Source organism: Phyllostomus discolor, chromosome 6, assembly GCF_004126475.2.
Source record: "Phyllostomus discolor isolate MPI-MPIP mPhyDis1 chromosome 6, mPhyDis1.pri.v3, whole genome shotgun sequence".
NCBI lineage: Eukaryota > Metazoa > Chordata > Mammalia > Chiroptera > Phyllostomidae > Phyllostomus > Phyllostomus discolor.
This window is the reverse complement of record NC_040908.2, coordinates 44,792,189-44,806,310: the sequence shown is the minus strand read 5'-3', so window position 1 is coordinate 44,806,310 and position 14,122 is coordinate 44,792,189. Positions and strand designations below refer to the sequence as shown.

The window sequence follows — 14,122 nt, the reverse complement described above, 5'->3', positions numbered from 1 at the left end:
TGTAAGATTGTTGGTATAAGGCTCACACACTAAGTTAGGCAGACACATTTCACAAACTGAGAGCATGAAAAATGTATTATTTGTTAGAAGGTTTTTTTCACCACCACCTAGCATTGTACATGGCTCACAGTAGGTGCTCAACAAATGTTTGTCAAATAATGGAAGATGAAAACGAAAGAGCCTCACATGTCACTGATCCTCTTTGTCCTGACTCACAAGAGGGCCTCTGAGAGGCTCAGAACAGTCAGAGCCAAGCTCCATGGCAGGAATGAAAGCAAGCTCAGGTACAGATAGATGCCCTTTACTTCTTTAGATTGGAGTTGGAAAAGGTACATCCAATTCCACATCAAAATTAATTATATTGTCAGCTTTATGGAAAAGTACAGCTAATGGAAATAAAGAGGGTACTTGGGGTACAAGCTTGAAAATCAAGCCAACAGTCCCCAACTCTTGAGCCCCTCCTCTCTCGGCTCCTTCCCCCCCGCCCCATACCCCAGGTCACAAGCCAAGAAAAGGCAGCGTCATTGCTGTCATTCTGCTCCTCTGAAATAGGAACCTGGATTAGCTCTGGCTGGCTGAAGCTCAACCCAGATAAGTCCAGGGCAATGCTGATAGGCAGCGGGAAGGAATTTGAGGAAGTGACAAGAAATGCCACGTCATCCACCATAAAGAAAGCTCTCCCACAAAGTGGCCTAGGAGGTGACTACAGAGCGACTGGTGCTCAGAAAAACGCAGATAAACGCAGAAGTCTTTCTCAGCAGCAGGATAGGGAGCCAGCCACAAACAATTCACGTCCTTGCCACATCCTTCAGTGACTACTGGGAGGAATGCAGAACACGCTCCTCCCACATTCCCCCTCCCGCAGCCCACAGGAGCCTGGGCTGAGAGTCTGGGTGCCCTCCCTCTGCAGAGGCCCAGACACCCGAGGTAGCAGATGTGTCTCGTTCATTTCTAACATATTAACCAAAGAATCACCAGTAATCCTGAGGATGTGTCTTTTTTTTTTAACAAAGATTCTAGGTTATAGACTTTCTGTCTCAGGGAAGGGTATGTACCATGTCAGAAATAAATTCTTCCTAATTTCATTCACCAAGTAATGGACATCATAACAATCTGCAGTGGCATCTGTCACTGCAAAGATTTCCACTGTTCTTCACAAAAGTTTCATAGAAAAGTGGAAGTCAGCAAGCAGTTATTCTCCAAAGAAATTCCCATGGAAAGGAGTGGGGCTCTGCAAAGAAGCCTGGGGAGAGTGGACTTTTCTGGCATCGTGGCTTTTTAAAAGAGATGAAATTCCTAATTGGCTTTATATGGTATGGCTTTCTTTACTGATATTTTAAAACCATTCAAAGGACCTGTTCTCCAAAAAAGTGTATACAAAACTTGCCTGAGATATTTTCACAAGGAAATCTATGCTTTGAAAAATAATTGGAAGGTCAATTTTTTTTCAAATCCAGTCTATATAATGAATACTACCAGTGACTACTTAAAAAGGCATGTTGGATGAACTCTCAGCTTGGATATCTACTGGATAAATCTCGAAGCCCAGTGTGCTAACCATCTCTGCAAGAAATTCTGGCTTACATTCTGTGATCTCAAATTGTCCTGCAATATCTATCTAGAGAGAAATTTGAGTCCCTAGTGTCCCAGAGGTTTCATAAGGGCCACAGTTGTCTGCAGACCAGATTTTCATCCTGGGTGGCCAGGGACGTATTTCACTACTGTACATTTTTGCTCAGAACTCTTTGAGAACACACCAAATAGAAAATGATTAAAATTACATTTACTCACTCTCGTATATTAGCATCAAATTATTAGTTATATTAGTGGCGTACATTTACATTAAACTTGCAAATGATATAGACCTTATTTCCATTCTATGAGCATCTTAATTTTTTCCCCTGCATGCATATCTAATCATTTGCTTACCTCTTATCACTACGGGAACCTACAGTTTTAATTCCATGGATTTCCACAGGGCAAGAATCTAGGCCACTGTTTATGCACAGAAATCAATTCAGCCATCACTATACTATGCATCAAAACAACATTTTAAGAGCAAAAGTTGAAGCCAGTGGCATTGAGCCAAAGCACCTCTCCTCAAAAGGAAATGCAATGGGATTTTAAAGAGCAAATAGGACACACGGCTGAGGCTTTATGCCTCACCAAGAACTGGGAGTCCTTAAAGGCCCAGAGTTTTTCTTTTTTTTTTTTTTTAAGATTTTCATTTATTTATTTTTAGAGAGGGAATGGAAGGAGATAGAGAGAGAGAGAGAGAGCAATGTGCGGTTGCTGGGGGTTCTGGCCTGCAACCCAGGAATGTGCCCTGGCTGGGAATCGAACCTGGGACACTTTGATTCCCAGCCCGCACTCAATCCACTGAGCTACGCCAGCCAGGGCGACAGAGTTTTTCAATTCAAATCTGGAACTGTAGACTCCGTGCCCCAAGGAAAGTGCTGATTGCCATTCCCTCCCCAATGCCCTTCCCCAGCACTTCTGTATTGTCCCGTGTACAGATATTCACCAGGTCAATTTTCTCCCTCTTTGCCCCTAGTGAGATCACTAACCAATGACGTTTAATGCTTTTAATTAGAATCTGAAAGAGCGTTTTGGCACCATAAGCCTATTGCATTTTTACAAGAACTGCATCTCTGAAATGCAATATTACATTAACATGATAGTTTCAAAAGAAATCATATTACTAAGTATCATAAATCAGAAACATCATTTACTTCTTCTAAAATTGTATTCAATCTGCTAACTACCTACTGTATTCATGTTAATCTTTGCAGTTGTATATTAAAGCCATAAAAAGTCCCCCTACACACACCCCATACCCTCTTCCCACAGCTCAGATCAAGGTGAACTAAGAAAATCTGACCTAGGGTACACATGCCTACTGCCATTTCCCACAGCGCACAGAGCATTTTCCTCTGGGAATAAAACATTTCCCTTAAACTGCTGTTTATAATCCCTTATCAGCCAAATAGCAATAGAGCCATCAAGTCCAATCTCATGTGGAAAAAAGTCAAGGTCAACAAGTACTTGCATTTTTGTTTATCTTTAGCTGAAATTGCTACTGACATTCAATTGGGTAATAAACATGAGGTCTGTCAAACGTTCCCAACGAACAGGTGATCCAGAAGCTATCTCAGAACAAGGCCACTGCCAGGTAATCAAACAATCCTGTTAGAACAATTATGATTTGAGTGCATTTATTTATGGATGCAAACACCAGTCAACTCTGAGTGAATATTGCCGTCCCATTCCCACCTCTGGGCAATGCGAGTGTGGAGGTACAGGAGGGCTCTTGCTAGAATTCCTCGCCAACAACACTGCATGTACCCCCCGGAGCAGAGTGCCATCCACGGAAAAGGCTTTCTCCTCTTATCTTTCCTATTTAAAGGCGATTTTGTGCAGCTCAATACAGCCACGTCCTTTCCCATGCTGGCCAGGTCCCTGAGCCCAGTCGCCTCTCTCTGCCTGAAAACCAATTCCACAGTCATGGGTGTGTGTGCCTCTTTGGAACTGCTACATTATTCTTTCAAGCCAGCATGATTGCTACATTAGAAAGTACCTCATTTTAACTTGAAAAGTGGTAGGATTTGTTCAGCATGTTTAATTCTACAGGGTCAGATAGATATTTGGAATAAAGGCCACATACTTCTTCCAATCCATCATGAAATTCACTGATATCAACAGGAGTTATGCATTTGGACCTGGATAGACATGGCTCCATGCCATACTTGACTTACAGATTAAAAATAGAATCTGTTCCAGCTGCAAATAAGACACGTTAAACTTACTGTCTCCATTTGAAATATGAAAATCAAATCTAAGGGCTATGGCTACTGCCTAAGACGATGGCCCTGACCCCATAATACAAACCTACTGCCTCCACTTCAATTTCGACAAATGGAATCAAGGAACATTCTTGGGGCCTAAAAGTAATACTTCCACTTCTCCCTGTGCAGCTTTCACTAACATCCCATCACTTAGCAGAGCAATTCACATTGTCCAGAGCTGATTCCTTTCCTATCAAGAACATTAGGACATCTGGAATCGAAGTAAAGGACCATCCTTCTAAAAATATACAAACCCACATCCTGAGAAAGAAAGTAAAAACTAAAAACAAAACAAATTCAGACTTGCAAAATGAAGTGCACTCTTTTTACAGACAACTGTCAGTGTTGACATACTAAGTGTGGGTGATACTGTTGTTGCTAAAAAAATACTGTTTCAGTATTTTAAAAAATGATCCTTCCTTCTTTAACATTTTGACAAAAAAGTGAACATAAGCAGAGTTGTATCAGCAGGCGCAAGAGTATTGTGTTTCCAATCCTGAAGTCTAGTGAGTCCTGAAGATTCTGCACAAAAAGAAAACTCAGCAGCCCAGGAGGTGGGAAAGCTGGAGCACACCAGGGTTAGAATCCGCTGGGAGTCTGTGAGCACGAAGGCCCGTGAAGCAAAACATCTCCTTTGCAAATACTCAGGAAATGTTCATCAATCAGTTGTCAAGCAAAGGGGGAAGTCACCTTATTTTCAGAGTAGTAAACTGATGAAATGAGTCACCATATTCCCATGGCAGTGCGGCTGGCCTCTTCCTTTCCCCTCAGCCCCTGGTCCCCACAGAGCCAGAACCTTCTCCATGGGAAAGAAGGGTGGCGGGGAGAGAGGGGTGGCTGGACTTCTTCAAGCCACCCTCAGGGAAGGCTGGAGAAAATGTTACCTGGGTCCAGCCAGGCGGTGAGGTGGAAGTCACAGTCGGCAAGGACTAGCTATATTGTCCCCATATCTAGAGAGGTGAAGCGACACATAAGAAGACAGATAGGATGCCAGAAGGGACCTGGGGTCTGTACGGCAGTATTCTGAAACCTTCGCATGATCCTAAGCTCTCCAAACCCACTGTCCACAGACTGCTCAGTCTCTCAACCTGGTCCAGTCTCCTTCTCCACAGCCTTTCTCTGCAGCCCCTTCCCTCCATCTGACAGCACGGCCTCCACATTTCTGCATAACTGCTGCACTGGCTCCAGTCCTTCTCCCATCGGTCCCTCCTTCACTCGGCTCTGACCACGACACAGCTGGAACGTTTTCAGTGACTCCTCGCTGCCTCTCAAACCAACTCCCAACTCCCGCAGACAACACACACAACCCTTTGTGGTCTGGCCCCTGCCACCTATTGGCCTCTCCTCACACTCTTGCCTCCCCACACCTTGTTCTCTGCTCACGCTAACACATGTACTAAGCCTCTGAAGTGTCCAGTTTTCTCTTTATCTTGTTCCTTCACGCAAACTTCTTTGCCGCACAGCTCTGCGGCTACTCCATGCGTCCCAAGCTTCCATCCCAGGCCCAGCCCTCGGACAAGCCAGGCGGGAGGTTGGGGGTGGGAAGTGGCCTCCTGGAGGGCTGTGTGGAGAAGGACCCAGATCCCAGTCCCACTCAGACTTGATGAGAAAGTGTGCTGCGAGCGACAAAGGGCAGGGTGAGGAGGGCACACCTGGGCCAGGCCATGGCCTGGTGCTGACCCATTTGTTGGGTGCCGTTCTCCTACTTCCAAATTACACTGAGCCTACTCAATGCCCTGTGTTGCCTGTCTTCCTCTCTGCTGGACTGTCCGCTTCTTCATTCCAAGAATGGCCTCTTTCACTATGAATTCTTACATCTCGCACTGGACTAGTACAAAGTGTACATTCAATTAATACTCATTAAGTTAGTGAATAGGACTATTTCTCTCTTAACCCCCAATACCTTTGAGAGCATTCCTCTCAGAAGCTTTAAATTCATAATATTGCCCCAGCTGGTGTGCCTCAGTGGACTGAGTGCCAACCTGCAAACCAAAAGGTCGCTGGTTTGATTCCCAGTCAGGGCACATGCCTGAGTTGCAGGCTAGGTCCCTGTTTGGGGGTGTGCACAAGAGGCAACCAACTGATGTGTCTCTTGAACATCGATGTTTCCCTCTTTCCCCCTCCCTTTCCCTCTCTGTGAAAATAAATAAATAAAACCATTTAAAATAAATTCATATCATCAAGCAATACCTTTTATTTGCACTAAATGCATCCTTTTCACATAAGGGGATGTTCTTGGTGCTGGGATGTGGTAAAGCAAATACTAGTAACACACCACCATCTCCAGTTTTGGGTGTGGAAATCTTATTCCCTCGGATCCCCCTGTGTTAAAGACTGGCACCTGGCTCTTACCACACCATTATCCCAGCTCAGCCCCTCAATTTAACCATCGCCTGTCTGAGTGTCTCTGGCTCCACCAGCCTTGATGCAGGGGCATTCACCAGAATGACAAGGGCATTCTCACTTGCATTCCCAGCCCCAGGTAGAAGGAGGAGAGACTGGAGAATGGAGCTGACCCACCATAAAATGGTCAGAAGGAGACAGAAATGCGAGGAAAGGCCCCACAACATCACCAAATCATCGGCACCTTGGCTCACATTAACACAGGCTGTCATCTGTTTCAAGCACGGGAATCAAGACTGGCTTAGATACCAAAAAGTTAACATGACAATGGAGGGAATATGACTCAGGTGTCTGGTCAAGTTAGTCAGTCTAATAATATCCATCCGGCACTGTTTGCAGCCCTGTGCCAGCTGCGGGGAATGCAGGAGGGGCCCTACAGGTGTTGCCGAAGACATCCTTTGAAACCATTCCCTGGGTCCCTGGGTGAGGACATGTGGAAAGTTTCTCTCAGGTCTTTACGCCAGGCAAAGGGATCCTCCTGAGCAAACTCCGTACCTCTTGTAACTAATTATATTTCACCCTTTATTTGGGCTGCCAGGAAGCTCAGAGCCAAATTAGCTGCCTACTTCTTTCAACTGTACATCTGCACATAATCTTATAATGCATATTGTTTTGTGTTACCTTATGACTTTTGTGTTACCTTATGTTCATTTTCCTTTCATTTACTTATTTTTATCTTACTGTATGCATATACTTTTGTGACTTTTCTTAAATCTTTTCTTAGAATGAAGAGAAGAATGTGTAAATGCATTTTTAAATTAAGGTATATCTTTTTTTCCTCAGGTATCAAAGTACGAAAGAGTGTCGCGGTCCCCCTGTCCTGCTGGCATAGCTGCATGGTAATTGGGGCACAAAGCAAAGATTCAGCCCATGACAAATGAAATATTTAAAGAGATAGCATGATTAACACTAATAATCTAGCAATGAGCCTACCTAGTGGCAACTTCAATATGTTCTGCATTCACTCCTTAATTTCCACTTTCTTAAAATTATGTGGTTTTGAAAAAAATTTAAGATTTTCTAGGTAAGGTCATGTCCTCTTTTCCTCCTCATGTGGAAATAAGGAAAAGGAAGTTCTACGTCTTTCATTCCTTGGTAGGAAACGAGATGACTTATGTCTAGGAGAGAATGCATACGGGTCGATATTGGTAAACGGGGAAAAGCCAAAGCTAATTTTACTAATCAAACTGAATGCTTTTAAGTTAAGTGATTACAGAAAATTATCTGCAAGACTGAACTAATCCCAAAAGCCAGACACTTGAGCAAAACCCAACTTACCAACTACACTTCTGGGACCAATCAATATGAGAGGAAGACAACGCCTACCCCTTTTTAAGGAAAATGCTTGGCATAAATTTACTGTTTGGGTTAGTTTTTGCTAGGCCAACAGCCAAAACCTCTACCACTATCCTTAATTAGTGCTAGCATGCACAGGGGAGAGAGACAGATTCAGGAGCACAGCTAAATATCCTGTCCCAGGGGATGGAATCACGTCTGCTGCTGGGAAGGGCATAGGACATAAAGGCACCCTCCCAAGGAAGCTTAGCTACTCCTGCCACAGAATCCATTCTTCCCCTTACCCTAAGATCCCTCAGAAGATACTAAATGCCGCCACCAGCCCTCACCAACCCTTTACTGGAAAGCTCTTCAGGGCCAGAGGAAGGAAGCCAAGAGTAGGAGTAGGAGGAACAGGGAGTTATATGGGTGGCATGATTTAAGGTGCAATGTTAAACCCATTTACCACCAACTTCTGAGAAGGGCCACCCATTAAATCTCCCCTTGAGTCTTCCTGTTCAAAAGCATCTCCAGAGTCTGGACAGGTGAGACCTCAGTATCTATTTACATTTTGACAGAGACTGCCATGTGAGATTAGCCATCTGGCACCCAGAAGACATCAGTCCTGAGGGACTACAGTACAATCACAATTTGAAAGCATGAGAGGGCTCCTGGTCCTCTTTAATAAATAATTATCCATCAATGGCCATGTGCCCGTTACTATGCTGGGCACAGGAGATTTAAAGATGAAGACTAGCGCCTTCCCAGGAGCGTCCTGGGGAGGCTGATGAATGAAAGGCTCATTTCAATATGTGACAAAGGATAAGACACTGGATACCATGACAACACAGAAGAGGGTCACTTCCTCCAGTCTGCAGGTTCACAGAATACTTCCTGCAGATGACACTTAAGTTTACAAGTTTTTAACCTGGGCTAAGTAGACCCTCCCCTCTCCCCACAGAGTCCATGGTTAGAATTCAAAAGACCCCATATACTTGCAAGGGAAAAATTTACATTTTCTTCTCACTAACCTCTAATTGGAATTAGCATTTCTTTCAAGTGCGTATCCAGGTAACAAACCACAGAACTATCACCAGGACCTATGACTTTGTCACCAATGAAAATCATATTTATATATCATAGTACAGTTGTCACAAATACCCTAAAATGTCATTTACGTTTACCGCTATTTCAAAAATGTAGACAATAGAATTACTGCTAGAACTTTTCATTTAATGCATATTTAACAAAGTATTCATATCACTATATAAAAATTTGATTTTTTAAAAGTATTTTGATACTTGGGTTTCAATATAATCACTTTCTCTGGTCATCCTATATATTTTATTTTAAGCATTAATAAAAATATTACTCTGACCAGGTATCAATTGACTTCACCACATTTCCAAAGGGACCCCCACCACCCCCAAAACATTAAGGTGATTAATGACGAAGAAAGCAATGATGACACCAGTGGTCAGACTGCAGAGGCCCCGGGTGGCCACATGGCTGTGTGGGAAGATGGAACCAAGTTCCCCAGTGGAAGGTCAAGGTTCGTCTCACAGGGCCCCGTAGATGCTGAGCCTCTGTGGTGGAGGACCAAGTTAGAGGTGCCCTTCTGCAGGTGACCAAATACCTCTCACCTGGCCTGTCAGTCAACACCCCTGACCGCAGGGTTCACCGTGTCTGGGTCATTGGTATGTTGTAAAATAAATACACTCAGCTCCCTAAGAATATTCAGTAGTTAGTGAATATTTTACTTACATATGCTTGATGTTCTTGGTGGTATGCACAAAATTCCTGAGGGCAAATACTATAACCTACTCATTTTATAGCCTCACACAGTGCACCTGCCATACATAAGTGCTTAATACATTTTTGATGACTTGACTAGAATGTATAAATTTACATTTCCCGACTTAAATACAACTCATGACAATATTTTGGCCCATCTGCAGAAGCAATTATAATTCTAGGCTCTTTTTATCTCCTTGGGTTATAGTAAATGAGTGCTTCCCTAAAATTAACTTCCGCTCTTCAGCTTTGCCAAGAATGACACTGTGTGAAGGATCCACCGCCCGAGACAATGGATTCTCTCCTGGTTTATTTTCTTGGGTAGAAACTGAAACACATGTTCAAGCTGTGCCAGGCTATGTGTGGCGGCCCTGGAATGCCTAGGAGGGCCGACCTGAAACACAAGCTATTGCTTATAGTTGAAAACCCCATGCAGAATGGGAAGAAGAAAAGAAAGTGAGAGTAAGAGAAAAGAAAGGTCTTACTCAGAAAGTGAATTAAATAATTATGCATTAAGATATGGATTTCCAAAGCTCAGATCACCATTTTTATTATTTATATAAAGTAATAAAATGCATGCTACGAATATGAGTGCAGAATACATTCTTCTATATGGGATGCATTTGGGGGGAAACACCTTCCAATGTGAGAAAGGAAGAACTGAGCCTTACGAACCAGTAACTTCCGAGTCCGCTGCAACAGAAAATATATTCCGCTCTCGCTGAAAGGCTAATGCTGTGCAGACAGGGAAGCTTCCTCTAATTTATGCAGACTGAGTGAAACTGAAAAGCAGATACCTTTAAAAAAAAGTTTCCATACCTCCTGACTGCAGAGCTAAATGATGAATTGACATAACATCATAATTCATACAATGCTTTAGCATACCTTTTTAAATTTAAAACGATCACACGATTCTTGAGACACCAATGTAATTAATTCCAGGAAAGTCAGAGAACTGGTGTATAATTTCAAAGGTTCCACCAGTCACACTAGAGTTGATATTTCTTAAGAAACAACTACAACAGCAACACCACCAACAAAATGCCAACCCATCACATGCAACAAAACCCCAGTATCTGCACAGGTGTCAGTGGCAATTGTCAGTAGCAAAGTGTCTATCACATACATGGTAACATGGCAGACCAAGGGGAAAGTGGAATTGTGTTAAGTTTCAAAAATTAGAGTACAAAATGTGTTAAGCTATCCAGACCATGAATTCACACATAAATAAAAAAGAGCAATCAACAGAAAAATATAAGAAATGACCCTGTTGACTAATGCCCTGTCTTTTCCAATCGAGGGCCAGACCTATTCAAACACAATCACTTGAGGACGGAACCAGGAAGGTCAATCAAAGGCATGCTCAAACTCTGACTGTCTAGCTGACCTTCAGAGCTTGGGACAAATTGCTATCAGTCAATGTCAACTAATGACAGTAGCTCTTTGGCTAATCAATTGTTCTAAAAATGATCAAGAAAACTACTCACAGGCCAGCTCATTTTCACATCAATGCCTGTGAAGTATGAAAAGCTCATTTTTTTGAGTTTTTAATAAGCTCATAAGTAAAGCAGTTACTTGGTAACAGAGGTCACCTTACAGAAAAAGATGGAACCTTTGTCTGCCTTTTACATATTCTTTTATTACCATATTACAGTAAAAACATGCCATGAGTGTGCCAGAGGGCTCCATAATAAAGTAGGTAACACTTCATCCACTTTGGAGACAAATACTTCTGTGTTAGAGGGAACTCTATTTGGGAGTAAATAATTTCAAATGCATTTTTCAGTTCAGATAAAACATAATGACCTCAAGTTTACTAGAGATATTGCCTAACAGTGAGAAAATGCACTTTCTGTGAAAACACTTATGGCCAAGTTCATGCCCTGAAATAGGCAGTTACTACTTTTAGATGATGGAGTTGTTTTTCTTTGTTTTAAGATGACCTGCTTTCACGATGCTGAAAGTTAAGCAAATGGAGAACAGAAAAAGTCACTCACATTTGATGAGTCAATGAGAGGAAAGGTGGGTCTAGGGTGGGGTGTTCTTGGAAGAACAGGGCCCTGTCTCTCCGTCTAATTCCACACGCTGCTAAGTAAGTTAATAACATGGACCTTTGGATAACGGGCACTTGCAGAGTTTAATAATTTCCCCCTTCTTTTTCACACCTGACTTTTCCCATCAGGAAATCATTTCCCTACTCTGCCTGCCACCGGCGTGCAGAGGACACACTCTCATTTAGAGCCCCGCAGTGGGTGTGACTAAGGCAACACGTGGGCTGCCACGGTCCGCAGGCCGAGGCCTGTGGTCCCAGTTAGATATCGCTTTTCCTTTCTCGTCACTATAGATGCATCCTGGTGCCCCTGAAACATAAGAAGTTCCCTGAGAAGTACAAGAATTAAGAAGTCTGTGTGAACAAAAACAGCTCATTCAACTCACTCTGGCCAACAGAAAAATGAAAAGAAAAAAAACTGTTAAACATTTTTCTTCATTGTCAGGGTTCTTAGGTCATCCTAAAATTGTTTTTAAAATCAGTTGTTTTTTTTAAAAAAAAACAAACAAACAAAGAAAAGAACCCATTTCTAAACAAGCAGCATTCACTTTGTATTTTTTCATCTGAAAAACTGCAGATAACAGATTAGGTCCTAAACCTGAGTTGCTAAGGTAGTTTTTCAAATTAAAATATCTTCTGTGGCCTCAACCACTCTCAAGTTGTCCATAGGAAAGAAATAAAGGAGGGAGGGCAACACTTAAGCCGAGCCATAATTGGAAGTATGTGAAAAATGAAGTGTCAGTTTGGTCAATAAAGGGCAAAGGTCAAGGGGAACTGCAGCCCAAACTCTGTGCGAAATGTGCTCATTAAGACATCCAATCAGAGTGCTCCTTCCCACATATCCCATTATTCATCAGACAGCTGACTGTTTCAAACGCCCGGGTTTGGGCTGTTATTACTTTTCTTCTTCATGTAAAAAGGCAAGCTGGTATATAAATCGTTGCTTAGTCATCTGGAACATAACGTGGCCCTTCCCTTTCTCCCAGCTCTGCACCCCCTCCCACCCAGCTCAGCCAGCTAGCTTCACAGGTCTGAAACAACTGCCTTGAGAGTCCCTTCAATAATAAATGGAATTGCCTTCTGCCTATAGGTTGCCTGAACTCATACAAAAGCTGGTGTGGAGGGGGATGGGGCAGTGGGAGGCACTGCAACTATTGATACAGTATTAGAAAGAAGTAGCAGTGCTTTTCAATTGTCCTTCTTTAAAGAAACATGCTGTTTTTGCCTTTTTTTAAGAGGGAGCAAAATACAATTGTTGATCTGAGTCTTGCCCCCAAAAGAAGTTCATTAGAGGGTTTTTGAGGTTACAGTGACCATTCAAGTCCTTTAGGGTTGAAATGTTTTACATCAGATTTCAATGTAGCAATCACACTTTTTCTTTATCTTCACAAAAGAGGGAAAGGAGATGAGCTTTAAGTGGAAAGTGCTCTGCCAGAAAAATGCCCTTACTTGTTTTCTCTGTGACCATTCTCAATTCAATAAATCTGTGAATGAGTGAAATGGGATAGGCTCTTAATACATAATACAAATTAATCATATCAATCATCATGCTCCTCTGCAAATATCTCAATCATCACTCTACTGAAGTGCACACAAAACTAGACTCTCCCTTGCCAGCAGAGTACACCCCCCCTGAGGCTAACACCGATCCTGTCTTATTTGAAGCTTTGTCACCGTTACAGGGCACAGTGCCACGACCAGTGCAGACACGGGGGAGGAGTCGTCCAACTGATAACAGAAAGAATGTCCATCAAAGGACCTGCTTTTCCATTCCTAGCCACACAACAGCACTTTACCACATAAGATGCCATAGTGAGGGGCTTGGGTTCTGGGGTCAGACTGTGAGGGTTCAAGTCCTAACTCTACCACCCATCAGAATGTGGCTTTGGACAAGTCTCCTAACCTCTGTAAGCCTCTGAGAGCTCCTTAATCAAGTGAGAGATGGAAATACACTGGCTGTCAGCCCCGAGTGTGTTCTTTTATTATTTTATAGCTATGATGTATTCATTGTCTTGACTTGGAACCAAAAAGGGTAAAGTGCCTGAACTCTAAATGTGGTCAGCCATAAGTAAAGCTGCCTGTGAGCTGCAGAATGACTGCCCCCAGGGAAGGAAGACGAGAAGGCACCCGATTTGCTTGGTGTTCTCCTCCCCGCAACCACACGTTTCCCAGAGCAGGCTCTGATGATGGCCATCGGGCAGCCACGCACAGTAGGACAAATAACACACAGAGTCGTGTATCTGCTGATGTCTACCTTGGCTTATGAGACTCTGCTTAGGGGTCCTTGAAAACACCCGCCCTGAAGCAGTGAGAAAGCCAAGCGATGCGCCCCCAGAGCTGACTCTGACAGCTACTCACTCTTTAGTATTTGTGAACTGTACTTTTTTCTTCTCCAAAATGGGAAAATAGCAAATAATTGATAGGGGAAAAATAAGGCCTCCATCGCACGTCTCTGGCAGTGCTTTGAGGACGTTAAAGAGCAGACAAAACCAGTGTTGCGGCAGCACCCTCACCAAACGCTTCTGCACGCCTCCCCTCCCCACGCCCACTGGCAGGGGCTCCACGCACTAAGGAACCAGTTGCCTGCACGGGGCCACAAGTGCTCACATCAGATGGAATCAGGTGTCCTGAGGAAGAGCTTTGTGATAAATAATTTGAGTTGGGGGAAAGATTTTTTATGCAAATCATGAATAAACATTAAATCCCTGAAGAAAAATAATATACTTTGGATTGTCTTAATTACCTAGCTAATGTA

The 14,122-nt window shown here is 43.1% G+C and overlaps 1 protein-coding gene and 1 long non-coding RNA gene across 3 annotated transcripts in view; both read right to left on the bottom strand.

The window, feature by feature from the left end:
* Window positions 1–14,122, bottom strand: part of MEIS1 (Meis homeobox 1) — a 129,830-nt gene that overhangs the window by 84,138 nt on the left and 31,570 nt on the right. The gene's annotated exons all lie outside the window — the stretch shown is intronic.
* On the bottom strand, window positions 997–5,461 carry LOC118501118. The gene is made up of 2 exons (XR_004903709.1): window positions 2,404–5,461; window positions 997–2,201 (listed from the first exon to the last, which is right to left on the bottom strand). It is a non-coding gene; the product is annotated as an uncharacterized LOC118501118 (long non-coding RNA).